This window comes from Pezoporus occidentalis, unplaced genomic scaffold (assembly GCF_034315485.1).
Source record: "Pezoporus occidentalis ecotype Australia unplaced genomic scaffold, CSIRO_AGI_Poc_V1 ctg11, whole genome shotgun sequence".
NCBI classification, from domain to species: Eukaryota; Metazoa; Chordata; class Aves; order Psittaciformes; family Psittacidae; genus Pezoporus; species Pezoporus occidentalis.
Genome location: NW_026912886.1, coordinates 14,086,492 through 14,099,785, shown reverse-complemented (window position 1 = coordinate 14,099,785; position 13,294 = coordinate 14,086,492). Strand labels below are relative to the sequence as shown.

Below are 13,294 nucleotides of genomic sequence, written 5' to 3'. Positions count from 1 at the left end.
ATGGTTATGGCCTGGAAGAAAGCCTTGCTATTGGGAAGTCGTACAGTATGTAGAGTCTGATCTGAAACTGCTGGGATTCAGCTGTCATTCAGAGCTGCACAAGCTACCATAGCTGTTACTGTGTTTGTACTCTGCACTTAGAGATGACCTTGAGCTAAGTTTTAGAATCAGAACATTCATGTCTACCTAGATACAAGATGTTCCTCTGTCTTGTAGCTGTGTTTGCTCTTAGCAGCCCAGTTGTGCCACTTCTACTCGAATCAATACCCACTTCACCTGCCAGACCACAGATGTTGAGGAATTTGTTCCTCCACTTTTTCCACAGATCTCTCTTCTAAAGTAAGGGTTCTTTTGTCTGCCACTACCTGCACTGTAGCTGTTTCTCCTCTATTATTTTTGTCTCATGCCCAGATTTCAAGGCATGCACAATGAGGCACCAGTGAAATCAAATCAGACCTACAATGTGAACTACCCTGAACTTGGAGTTGGTTCCAGCTCAGCACCATGTTTATACAAGGGCAGGAGAGATCAGACTTGGTTACCTTAAGGAAGCACACACAGAGTACGGGGAAAAGAAAACCTCAGGTTAATGTTCCTCTTTACTGGCATGTGCCCTAATGAGCGGCATGTGGCCAAATGGAGTGGTGAGAAGCAGAGACAGATGGCAACATACAATCTGGAAGGAACACAGGGTTTTACACCCAGAGATGCAAAACTAGAGCCCTGAATACTCATGATTCTTTTGGTGTGGTGGGTGTTACCTGATTCGTTATCCAAATATCAAGATTTAGGCTGGCTTCTAGTCTAAGAGTTAATTTTGGCTTCCTCTTTATTTTGGATCTGGCCTTCTTCCCTAAAATGCTGCTCTTTCTGACCTCCAAATTAATGAGTAGGACCATTCATAAAATCACAGAATCCCAGACTGGTTTGGGTTGAAGGGACTTTAAAGCTCATCCAGTTCCAACCCCTGCCACAGGCAGGGTCACCTTCTACTAGAGCAGGTTGCTCCAAGCCCCTGTGTCCAACCTGGCCTTGAACACTGCCAGGGATGGGGCAGCCACAGCTTCTCTGGGCACCCTGTGCCAGGGCCTCAGCACCCTCACAGGGAAGAGCTTCTGCCTAAGAGCTCATCTCAGTCTCCCCTCTGGCAGGTTAAAGCCATTCCCCTTGGCCTGTCCCTGCAGGCCCTTGTTCAAAGCCACTACTCAGGTTTCTTGTAGCCCCTTTAGGCACTGAAGCTGCTCTAAGCCTTCTCCAGGCTGAACCAGCCCAGCTCTCTCAACCTGGCTCCCCAGAAATGATTCTCCAGCCCTCTCATTGTCTTTGTGGCCTCCTCTGGACTTGCTTCACAGTGGACAAGCAACCCGCAGAAGCCAAGTGGCGAAGAGGACAGATCTTTGCAGGTGGCAGCCCAGGCCATGGGACAGCAATGTTCTGCTGCACTGAAAACTTTAAAGGGTCCTTCAGGCAAAAGTCAGATCTCATCCCTTTCATTTCACACATCCTCCCTGGCTCCTTCCAGGCCTACAGCCTGGGCTACAAAGCCAATGTACCAGTGTCTATGTGTTTGCTGGAGGAACTGTTACTGAGCAACGGTATCCTGAGTGACACAACACATCGCCATGCCTTGCAGAGTGTCGGGCGCACCGCTTGCTGCAGCCAGGCCCTTCCTCCCACTGAGCTGTGTTGGCATCAAACTCAGGTGAGAGGTGCAGAAAGCTTAAACCCTTCCCCTGTGAGCATCCGTGCTCAGCAGGGCTGACTTGGCAGGCTGGCAGGAGGGTGAACTGTGAGGCAGGAGAGCTGCCAGCATTGTTCAGAGTTCAATCCTGGTGCTTCTGTCCTCAGAGTCAGAGGGCTGGGGAGTTCAGGGGAGGAAAAAAATAAAGTAAGAAACAGCTAAAGAAAGAGAGCAAAATACTGTTAAAGCTCTGCACCATCAATCCATGAATCTGCAGGGCAGGGGCCAGTTTAAACTGGCTTTGGGAAACTGAGGATAGCTCACTTATGCTTAATAATTAAAGGAATGATCTGTTTTCCTACTCACTGCACTAAAGATGAGTGAGGTTTTATCTCTGCACTGCTAACAGTGCCAGTGACATGTTCATAATCCTGTAACACATTTCTCTGCACATACAGCAGGGAAGAGGGCTTGTGGCAACGGGCCAGAATCACTTAGATCATTTTACCAGGGGCACACCAGAGACCAGAGGACCCCATCAAGGAGATGCTTTTTCCAGTCCGTAGCACGGCATGTTGTGACATCCCTCACACTGTTGTCCCCCCCCACGTTACTTCAGATGACACAAAAAGTGATTGCTGTCTTTAGATATAAAACTCAGTTTGACTCCAGCCAGGGTCAAACTGCTGTCGGTGTATTCAGATACTACATGTTTCAACTTAGTTTTGTCACCCTGTGAGTTGGAAAATTGCAGCTCTGGGTGAGGTGAAATCAGGATGATAAACTTTGTGAGCAACTGAGTATGAAACAAAACCTGATTTGCTCAGATCCAGGTAATGTTGTTCTTTTTCTCCTCCTTAAATCGCAATCCTGCTTCTCCAAGTTGGTTTTAAATAATTCAGCTCTCTGAAGCAGGAGGGCTTGAGGAATTTCAGAAATAATGCATGCAAAAGGCTGGCTTTTATACTCCCGGTGTCTGGGATCCTGCATCTTCTGGTGTGATGTGGGGGGGTGTGTACATGGGCTTTTTTTGTACTCACATGCATACTCACACACCCGCTCTCTGTGTGAATTGATTATGTTACCCAAATACCTCCTAGGGATCTCTCTTTCTGTAGCTCTGGTACAGTTCGTTCTTGAAATTACTCTAGGAATTGTACAGCCCTGTGTCAAACACCCCCACACTGATAGAGGTACAGATTGAAAGTTGATGGGCATTAAAATGAAGTGGTGCTTAAGTAATTGTTAATGCAAAGTGGACCCAAATAATGGGACTGCTGGACAGAGGGGATGCAAAACCAACAAAACCAAGTGGAGAAGCTCCTCAAAAGAGAATAGTTTTTCTTGCCAACATGAGGAGAGGTGCAAAGACAAGCCTGTGCAGAGGTGTGAACTTGTAGATTCTCAGTTTCCTATATCAGTCCCCATTTCAAGTATTGCTTCCTCATCTCCTGAGGCAGGACAGCTGGTGACTGATTGAACCTCACAATAATATATTGCCCCCTTGGTATGTTAACTTCTTACCTGGTGTGTTGTTTCTGGTTTATGGGATTGTTGTATTTCCAAAACTGTCAGAGTCTCTTCTCCATCTGAAACACTATTGCATTTAGCCTTTGTTCTCCTGATAGCATAGGAGGCATGTTGTATTCAGCAGTGATAAACTATGCATGCTGAACATGGCCCAAATGGTAGTTAAAGGTGGCAGCTTCTCCCAAGGGAGGGACTGAGTGCACTGAGGCACAAACTCTGTTTTTGTGCCTTAACACTGCTGCTAGAACACTGCTGATGCATATAGCATGGAATAAATATTGGCCATTGGGCATTTCTCCCAGAATGTCTTCACAAACATAGTGGAAATCACCCCATGTTTATCTGGTTTGTGTGTAAATGGAATGGGTGGTATGTGGAGAGAAGCTCCCAGGTTGTCTTCTGTCCTGTAGATTTCTGAAATAGGCATTTAGCTGATGTCCTCAGCTGACGAAGACATTCCAGTTTTCTCAATTACTAGATTGCTGGCATTTGGTATCATTGTTTTGGTTCTTATAGTACTTTATACAACTGGCACCTACTCTGTTTTCTGTCCTGTCTGACTTATTCTGTTCCATGCTGTCCCCTCTACATGAGGATAGGTGATTTCCATGGCTTTGTCCTTCAAAAAGCATCAGCCAAAGCTGTTTGTGCCTCTGCACTCGTTTGCTTTCCTCTGCTCTCCAGTTTAGAAGCTGCTCACGTTTTTAAGTGCCTTCCTGATTTTAAGTGCCAATAAGACTATTGTGCAATGAGTTAGAGACATCTGTCCCTCTGGCTTGGGCCACCTCCCTTCCAGAAGTGTCCCCAGTTCCTGACCAATCTGCTCTTTCTACCATCTTCTCAACCAGGTATTAAACCTTGGCTTTCCTGCCTCTCTTTCCCATCCTGCATGGGATTACTGGCAGTGTTTTCAGAGAACATTCATTGTCTGCAGTTTCCTTCTCCAGAGCCTCAGTTTTGCTTCCAGAATCTCTTTCCTGCCCTTCTGTACATAATTTGTGCCAGAATGGACTGGGCTTTTTCCCCAGTACCTCCTGAAAGCCAATTCAGGCTCCTGAGAGATCTGCTGCCTTAGTCTTAGCAGTCATGTCACCAAGTACTCCTCCTTGGGATTCCAGCCTCACCTGCCTATTTGTTGATGGTAGGAATCAGCTTCAAGCCTGAATTTAGGTTTTATAGTGGTGCCTTACTCTTGGCAGGAAGCTAATGTCTGAGTATGCAAAGAGACCAGGTTTCAGATGTGTGCTCTTGCTTGGTGTTCCCTGTTGTGTTGGCTCTTGTGTCTCCCCATCAAGTCCTTGCCAAGAGTGCACAGGTATGGGCCTCTGCATTTTAGTCTCAAGCTTGGATAGCCCAATGCCCACATCCCTTTCTTGAGTGCTGGCCTGACTGATTTGGAACCAGAATTAAGATTTAGAAAGACTTCCTTACTGCTTTCAGCAGAAGGCATTAGGCTTAATGGGCCATCCACTGTATATTCTTGACTACTAGATGTCTGACAGCACTCTTGGAGCAGTAGCTCTTACTAGGTTGCTCTACAGGGAGAAACCTCTAGCAGATGGGCACAGGATCTCATGGACAGACTCCACCCTGCATGCTCTTGAGAGGTGTCACAACATCACATCATCAGCTCTGCGTGGTTGATGCCTGACATCTCCCGTGTAGTATGATTTGCAGCTGAGCTGTGAACTGAGCATGTGAACGTATCCAAGGCAGCTCATGCATTCTGGTAGTGTTGGTTTGCTACATGATTCAGTTGCTCAAGCATGTATGCTGTAGGTTGGGTATAATACCTGGGCTCTATCTGCTTTAGAGTTTCTGACAATGTCCCACTGGGATGTATGGACTGTTAGCTTTTATAATGAGCTTATCTGTAGTCAGACATATCTAAATCAGAAGATCCTTTTACTCTGGTCTCCAGTACGGAATTTATGATCTTCTCTAGTTTGCAGTCGCTTCAAGGTCTGCAAGATCCTCTGTTTTCAGTGACAAATAGATGCCACTGTGCAACTGTAGATTTTGACATCTTTTCTTCCTTCTTTAGCTGTGTTCCATTCCCTTCCTCCAAGCAGCAGGCTATGTACGAAGTACCTGTTACAGTCCTACCAGACTCATTTGAATTCAGCACACCCCATTGTCCTGCTGAGTGTTCTATCAATGTGCCAACTTCACCGTATTAACCCAGGAGCAAAGGAAACAGCAAGTCAGTCAATCCTTGGGCTACAACAGGTTTATTTTATTTAATGAAGTTTGAGTCATTTTATGGCAGAACTGGGCTGCAGTTCCAGCTGAGCCCTTTTGAGCCTGCACATTCCTCTCTGCTGCACACCTCTGGGGTATGCAGCCAAAAATGTAAATTAATGAAGACAAAGAGATGTTCCTGACATGGTTATTCTTCTCTTTTGTTAGGGCACAGAAGCATGGGCAGTATGGGGAGAAGCAGTGAAGTTATCACTTCATTCATCACAGTAACAGTAGTATTTTTCTTGGGCAGATCTATGGCAAGTGCCTGTTGACCACCTTAATATATTCTTAGAATTTCCCTCAATAAAACCACCCCTTCCTGCAGGACTCTGGCATGCAATACTGTAAATTATCATATTAGATTTTGTTTTTTTTTTTCTTCTAGACATACCCAAAACATGGCAGTTATTTTGATGGAAAAATAAGTCAAGAAACCATGGGGCAAAAGTGGAGAAGTGCACAACTGGCATATGACTGCGGCCTAAGCACACTTCTGTTTTAACTTTGCCATCTTTCTCTGTCTCATGTAATCATAAATAAGTGCTTTGCAATCTGTGGAATGTGTTTTTTACACATGACCACCATATGGGCTGCTATTTCTCTGGCCTTTTGTACCTCTCTTTGTTGTTTGGGTTACTGATAGTTCTCTGGTGGTGTTTGATTTTAGTTTTCTCCCTCAACAAGTTACACCTAGAAACTTTCCCTCATCTTATCTTTGAGGTTTACACTTCTCTTAGCTCTAGCAAACATGTCTGAATTCTACAGTTTACTCCTGTCAATACTCTGCATTTTGCTTTTAACAACTGTTTGTGTACAGAAGATACCAGTCAGAAGTAAGTCTGGATTATCACTCCATGGAAGCTTATGTTTAGGGCCCACTGCCCTTTGGAAAAGGATGCAGATTATTTGCACTGTTATTCCAGAATCTGTGTCTTGTCAGGGAGTCTTCAGGCATCCTTTAGTTTTACTCCCTCTTGTGTGAACTCAGTGTCTGGTTGAACAAGCCTTAATTGCAGCCTTCATCAAACCTGCTTTCTCTTTCAGCTGAGATTTCTTCCTGGTGCAGTGGTGCCTGAGGTGTGCTGGAGATAGGTCTGTCAGACTGGTTGTGTGTTAAATGCTTGCTGAAGTTGGTGGAAACCACTCCAATGACGATTGGGCCCTGAGAACACTGAACCAAACAATAACCAGATGTATTCCAGGCTCCCACTTCCTTAACCCTTCTTCTATTGTATTCCTCATCCTTGTATGTTATCAGAATATACATTATTTCCTGAGCAGTTAGTTCCTATTCTGGCTTTTATAATTCTGAGATGACAACAGGTAATTTTGAACACAGAGTCACTCTCTCATGCCTTATCTACAACGTTTCTTCCCCCCAGCTGAGGACAGTGAGTTCTGAACCTTCCTGCAGGCCTTGGTTTGGTGTGTGTCAGTGTGATGTGCTGCTCCACTTGGCTTGCTCTGCTCATGGGTAATTTAATAAGTGATAATCGTGGCCTGCAAGGAATGCCAACCCTGTCGTTCACGCCATTCCAGTTCATGTCTTCATTTCGTCTGGAAAAGCCACTGTGTCAGCTACTAGTGGACTCTCTACCCTTCCCTTCTTAAAATAGGCACTTGTCTCTTCAACTCTTTTGTGTAGGTGAAAGACATTATATGAGGTTTTTAATTTAAACCTTTAGGATTATTTTATTTATTAATTCTTAGGCAATGTTCTCTTCATTCCTTGGTCTGGGAGGAGATGTGCATCACAGGCTGTTGCTGGTCCCTGGAGGGTGGAAGCCTGCCCATGAATTAAAGTAGACTGTCAGAACTCACAGTGGTCTGAGATGTGCTTATAGATGATACAAGAGAGAGACAGAAAACAAAGTGGCTAAAAGCACAGAGAAATCAGAAATGCCAAAGAAGCATCTGTAAACTTTGACTTCATTCCAACAGTGAAAATTTGCTTATCTCAGTCCCCCATCTATGTCAAAATCTTGCATTAATTTTTGATACAAGGAAAACTGAAGTTGTAAGATTACATGATCACAGTAATAGCCTCTTTGGCAACATCCTTTCCACTGCCCTCCAGCTCTTTCCTCTTCTGTTTTTTGAGCTTCCCACCCTTAGACTAATTCTTCTCATTCCATTTGCCTTTTGCCTTTTATCTACCATATGTGCCCCCATAGCCCGCTTCATCTGTAGTAACTTTTTCTGTGCTTTGATTTTAATTCACACAAAGGAGAGGGACCCCCCACCACTGCAGTACGCCTGGCAGACCAGCAGCAGTTCATCTAACACAGCTCTTCCGTGGCACCTCACTTACTACGTGTTCAACTGTTGCTATTGACTAGCATTGCTTTTAGGGAGGGCATGTGAACATCATGAGACTGGAGAGGCGAAGTCTTACTGCACATCACTAAAAGGTACATGGAGATCTTGTGCTAGGCTTGCACCCCTGGAGCACAAGAGGCTTCTAGCTCTTCAGGAACCTGAGCCAACAGTGGTTTGAAGTGGACTTTAAAACTGATTTTGTGGTCAACTGAGTAAGACCTGATTGACCTGTGCTCATGTTACGTGCCCATGTGTGGGTTTGACCCTTCCCCATGGATGTCTAATACACGTGGTTGCTGGGGCAGTGATGGAGAAGCAGGAAGACTCAAAACTATTTCTTTCTCTTCTAATCGGAACTGGAGCCCCCAGCCCAAAGGAAGCTGCAGGGGAAATTTCTTGCTGCAGGAATGATCGTCACAAGGTGCCTGACAAATGAAGTTCACTTCCAGCATTTGTTGCTGTGCAGTGATTCAGTGACCTTCATGTCTTGCGTAGGGTTGCTTTGATTTGAGTGTGCTCAGTGCTCACCCAGACTCAAATGAAAAGCCAGGATTAAGAGGAGCCATGTCCCCTCTTAGACACAGAGGTGCCTGTCCTGTCGTGGCAGTGTGACATTGCTCCTGGGTTTCCTGACTGGAGTTGGAAAGATGTATAAGCAAGTAGCCTTTGGAGGAGAGCGCTGATTTAGCATCCTGTTGAACAGCAGCCTATTTAGTTGCTTACAGACACAGAATAGGTTCAAACCTGTTTGCTCAGTTCTTCCTCTTCGACCTTTCCACACTGGAATTCATCAGAGTTTTAAAACTTCATTAGAACTTCCATGTGCCCATTAGCGAGAGCAGCAGACTGCTTCCACAAGTGAGGAAGCAGCAGACAGGAAGGACCAAGGTCAACAACATCAGGCTTTTGGGTACTTCTCTCTTGCTTCTCTCCTGCTATGGTACAAAGTGCAGCACAGCTGGAAAAGCCTCTGGGAGGAGCGTGTCATCATCTGGTTTAAATAAACCTGGCCGCAGTCGCATCAGTGGGCAGACATCAGCTTATCCCTGCAGGGAAGGTGGCCATAGCCCTTGGACTGTGTGCGGGATCTCAAGAGGATCTTTATTTTCAAACTCCTTTCTGGGAAATGCAAATATGCTCAGGGACATGGCACACTGGAGCAGGGGAGGGGGTGGCTCAGTGCTCCCAGAGGTTTGATAGTGCGCCCTTCTCAAATAAAGAAGTAAAAAGAGGGCGAAAATGCTCCCGCCCTGGCTGAGGGCTGTGGTGCAGGTGAGGCCCGGGGCCTCGCTTCTGGTGAGGGCCGGGACCGGCTCAGGGGCCGGAGCCCGCAGTGAGGGCGGGGGCACGGACTGAGGGCTGGGGTTCCGGTGAGGGCCTGTTCCAGCGGTGGGGCCGGGATCTGGGGTGGGTGTCGGGGCCGGAGTGAGGGCCGGAGTCTGGGGTGAGGACGTGGACCCGCGGTGAGCGCCGGGGTAAGGGCCAGGGGCCAGGCTGAGGGCGGGAGTCTGTGGTAAGGGCCGGGGGCCGCGGTGAGAGGCCGGGCCTTTGCCTCGGCAGCGGGCGCTGGGCGGTTGATAACACTAGAGGTCACTGTGTGACCAGGGATGGAGGCGGCGTGCGGGGCCTGGGGAAGGTCAGCGGCTGCTAATCCGTGTAAATTGCTGAACGACAAGCGAAATTTGTAGCTCATTAGGGAGCGCTTTGATGCGGCATTGCTGCTGTCCTGACTGCAGAGCGCCCGCTTCCTGCGGGGCAGAAACCTCACCCTTGAGTGGAGTGTTCCTGACGGCACCCGGGGCATGGCTGGTGTTTTAGGGACAGGCTGGGGGCGCTGGACCGGGCAGTGTTCCCCGTGGTGTCAGTCCGGGTTGCATCTACCTGTCCCACTCCTCTCCTCCACACAGCTGTGAGCTATCTTATCAGCATGGGCAGGAATTCATTTAGCTGATGCTGCCTGGCAAGCCTAGGGGTAAAGATGGATTTAACACAGTCACTAGACATCTGTGTGCTAAACTCACTGGCTCTGGATCCTTTATCAAAAGGATTTAATATTATTCCCTAATAATCCCTTTTCTCACAAACAGGTCAGACTGGAGAAGCTGCTGCTGCTCTCAGCCTCACTGGTGGTGGTGGTATTGGTTTCAGGGCTGGTCAGTCGTGCAAGACATCTGTCTCATCTTGGTGAGAAGTTTTCCTTTTAATATTAATATTGATTGAACTTGTTTACTCTGGCAACTCAGAAAAGAAGGTATCTCTGCTGCTTGGTTCCCTGAAATACTGCTCTAGAAGTTGTTCTGAGCGAAAGACTGCAATGTTTTCTTCTCCTGCCCCTGAAAAGACAGATAATTTTGGGTCAGTTGAAGCTACTTAGATGTCGGTTGCATAGTTTGTCAATTATTCTGATCGAAAAACAGTAAGAAAAATCATTTTAACATTTTCCGTTGCAACATATGCCTTGATTTGACCAACAAATAAAGCATCTTCTCACCCTTCCCGTAGCATCCCGAAGAATCAAAGGTAAAACACCTGATAGGAGACTGAACAAAACATTTTAGTTGACCTAAAGCAGTTTATTGTTTTCACTTTGGCCATAAGGTGGTTATTAGCACAGGTTTCTTTGTAAGCCTTCCCTTAGCTCCTGTGAGGCCAGGTGTCTGCTGGCAAGGGAGGGAATGTGCCCCACATCCCTTTTTCTCTATGGAATGTGCCATTAATGACCCAGTTTTGGTGGAGGTTTCTAATGCTCTCACAAGGGTTTCATGGCACTTCCCCCATTAGGGCAGGAACCTGGTTGTGGTTGGATTCCATGGTAGTGAAAACATCTCACAAATCTAGTCAGGAATAATTGGGGTAACAGGGACTCCTTAGTCTTCGTTCACTGGAGGGTCACAGGACTTCAGATTTGACTTTGCTATTGAAGTCAGCTAATGTACTGGAAATGCCTTCGTTTTCTCCCTCTGGAGGCACGGGTTCAAATCCACCATAAATTACAAGTGACACAGGTTCAGTAGTCTTAATTAAATCCCACGAGGTTATTTTTGTGTGTCAACACTCCCCTTCTCCTCCCTTCTGCACCATTTGGAGCACCTGAAGGGCAAGGGGGACTCCAACACCACAGGTGGAAGTTCTCAGTGCAGTACTCAAGCACTCCAGTTAGCTCAGGACTGGGGATATGCCCAGACTCTTATCTGCCCAGGTATCAATCTTCCATTGAACTTGTAATGTGGTGTATATTCTTTCTACATTTAAAGCATTCAGTTCTGTGCAAGATCATTATTCCTTGTTGGGAGATAACTGTCTATAGAGGATTTTTGTTATCTACAGCATCTCTCCAGCCTGGAATTCATTGATTTCCAATCTGCTTTCTAAAGGTGTGGGATAGGGGTGATCAATGCTACAGTGCTGATGTGAATAAAGCGTGCCCCTAATCTGCATTATCAACGGTCCACTTCCTGATATCCTGAGCTGACCTGGTCATGACTGTCTCTTACACAGATAAATACACTGGCTGTTGCTAACATGTCTTGAAAGCCTTTAAAATAGGAACAAATCAGATTCAGTGTTGTTTTTCCAGGGAGTGGCTTTGTTCATTCAAACCTTCTTTAAGCTAATGCTTTTGTAAAGGCACTATATGTTTCTCTTAGCTTGGATTTAAATTAAAAGCTTTAAGTGGTCTCCTGATTTTCCCAGCAACATGTTTAAATAGAAAAAAAAACAGAAAGCTAAGGAAAAAAAAAAACCCAGAGCTCCAAAATGTGCCACTTCCAGAGGAACTGTTTAGAGAGCAGGTTTTTATTTAATAAACAGTGATCAATTGAATTGATTAACCATGAACACATTACAGCAGAGTTTGTTGTTGCTGTTGCTGATAATTGCAGTTCATGTGCATGAGAATATTAAATGGCTGTTTGCAGGATCATTTTCATGCTCTTTTCATTTAACAGAATGGAGAAAACAACAACTGTTGACAGCGATTTTGGTTAGGACTCAAGCACCGCAGACTGTGCCCTCAGGATGCCTGTGCAATAACTCTGTCAATTGTGGCCATTTACTCTGCACTTGCAGACATTTCTGCAAACCTTGCAGCTGTTTTTTAACTAATTCGCTTGGTAATTAGATCTTATCATGCTGGCTCCATGGCTTTACATAAACTGTAAGCATTTGGAGCTGCCATGTAAGACGTTTTAGAGTTGTCTCTGTTGGTTTGCTCCTCTGCGAAGACCGAGGTGCTCACAAAAAAGCAGTAGAAATAAGGAAGCGATTGTAACAAATGAGTTCCTGCTGATTTAAGAAGGTTTCCGTGGAGTAAAGGAGTTCCTTTACTTAAATTAACAACTGGAAGCCAGGCAGCATTGATGGGTTTCATCCTGCTGGATGCTGAGCACAAACTGGGACCTCTGCTTCTATCCTTTTTTCACCTTGTAATACACATCTTTGCTTTCAGTAGGAGTTGCGGGCTTCGCTAAAAGTATTTTACCATTTTATATATCTCCTTGATGTTAAGGAGGGTACTACCATGATCCTGTGAGCTCAGGGTCAAGAGCTGGTATCAGTCATGCACAAACAATATGAGTGGAAAGGCAGTGAGCCCTTTTGTATCAGCACGTCTCCTTGGAATGGCATTATGAAGTGATATGTGTAGTACGACTTGCAAACTGTGAATCTAGGTGCTGGTACTGGTGGAATGACCTTGCTGACACAAACCTATTGATCTCAAAGGAGAAAGTGCTCTGCCAGGGACTGCTCAAAAGCTTTTTATTTTCAGAGCCCATCTTTGGATCTGCCAGTTCTGTGCTGTGCCAGGGAGAGGCAGAATATGGTTTAGTTTCAGGGTTATTGTCTACTGTCTGCAGGTCACTTTGGGCACAATATGGTTTTCTGTTTTGTGCTCTGTATGCTTTGCACTTCCCCCAGGAGTACAAGCCAGGCTGTGTGTGCTGCAGTGTCTTTGATCTAAAGAATGGAGAGACGTACCCTGTAACATCCGAGAAGGTCCCATAAATGGCAGCATTGGAAGGTTTGCAGCTGTGGAGTTCCACCTAGTTAGGGATGAAAACTCAGTTAACAGGACCCCAAAGAGAGTTTGGATGTAGCAGATGTCAGAATGAAGTACAACTCTTAAGCTTTTTTGTGTTCAAACAAATCATTAAAAAATTTTGCACGAGAATCTCATGGAGGATGCAAAAATATTATGGGAAGAGGCAACTTTTCCAGATGGGCTTTGGTGCTTGTATCTGTCAGCTGATACTGGCAGATGTCATCGTAAAGATACTTTCACCACTTGTAAGGGTGGTAGTAGTAATAATGCAATAGCTGTGAAGGTCTGAAGAGGTATGTGAGGCTACATCTATAGGGAGAAGGGATACATTTTATTAGCTAGCGGATACAGTTGGGAAAAACCAGATGAACTTTTGAGGCCAGGAGCCCTACTTTCTGGAGCTTTGCTGGAGCTCTGGAAAGTCACAGCTCACAGGATGTACAGATCTTTTGGAATTCACCTTTGACAGCACAGTGAGA

General features: G+C 45.7%; 1 long non-coding RNA gene across 3 annotated transcripts in view; it reads left to right on the top strand.

The window, feature by feature from the left end:
* The first annotated feature begins 1,369 nt into the window (after positions 1–1,369).
* Positions 1,370–13,294, top strand: part of LOC134170292 (uncharacterized) — a 105,432-nt gene continuing 93,507 nt past the window's right edge. For 2 of the 3 annotated variants that reach the window (XR_009967211.1, XR_009967217.1), the window contains exon 1: positions 1,370–1,702. This is a non-coding gene — a long non-coding RNA (uncharacterized LOC134170292). Of the gene's footprint in view, positions 1,703–9,861; positions 9,959–13,294 lie in introns of those variants that run through there. The other variant, XR_009967212.1, reaches the window with a different exon arrangement.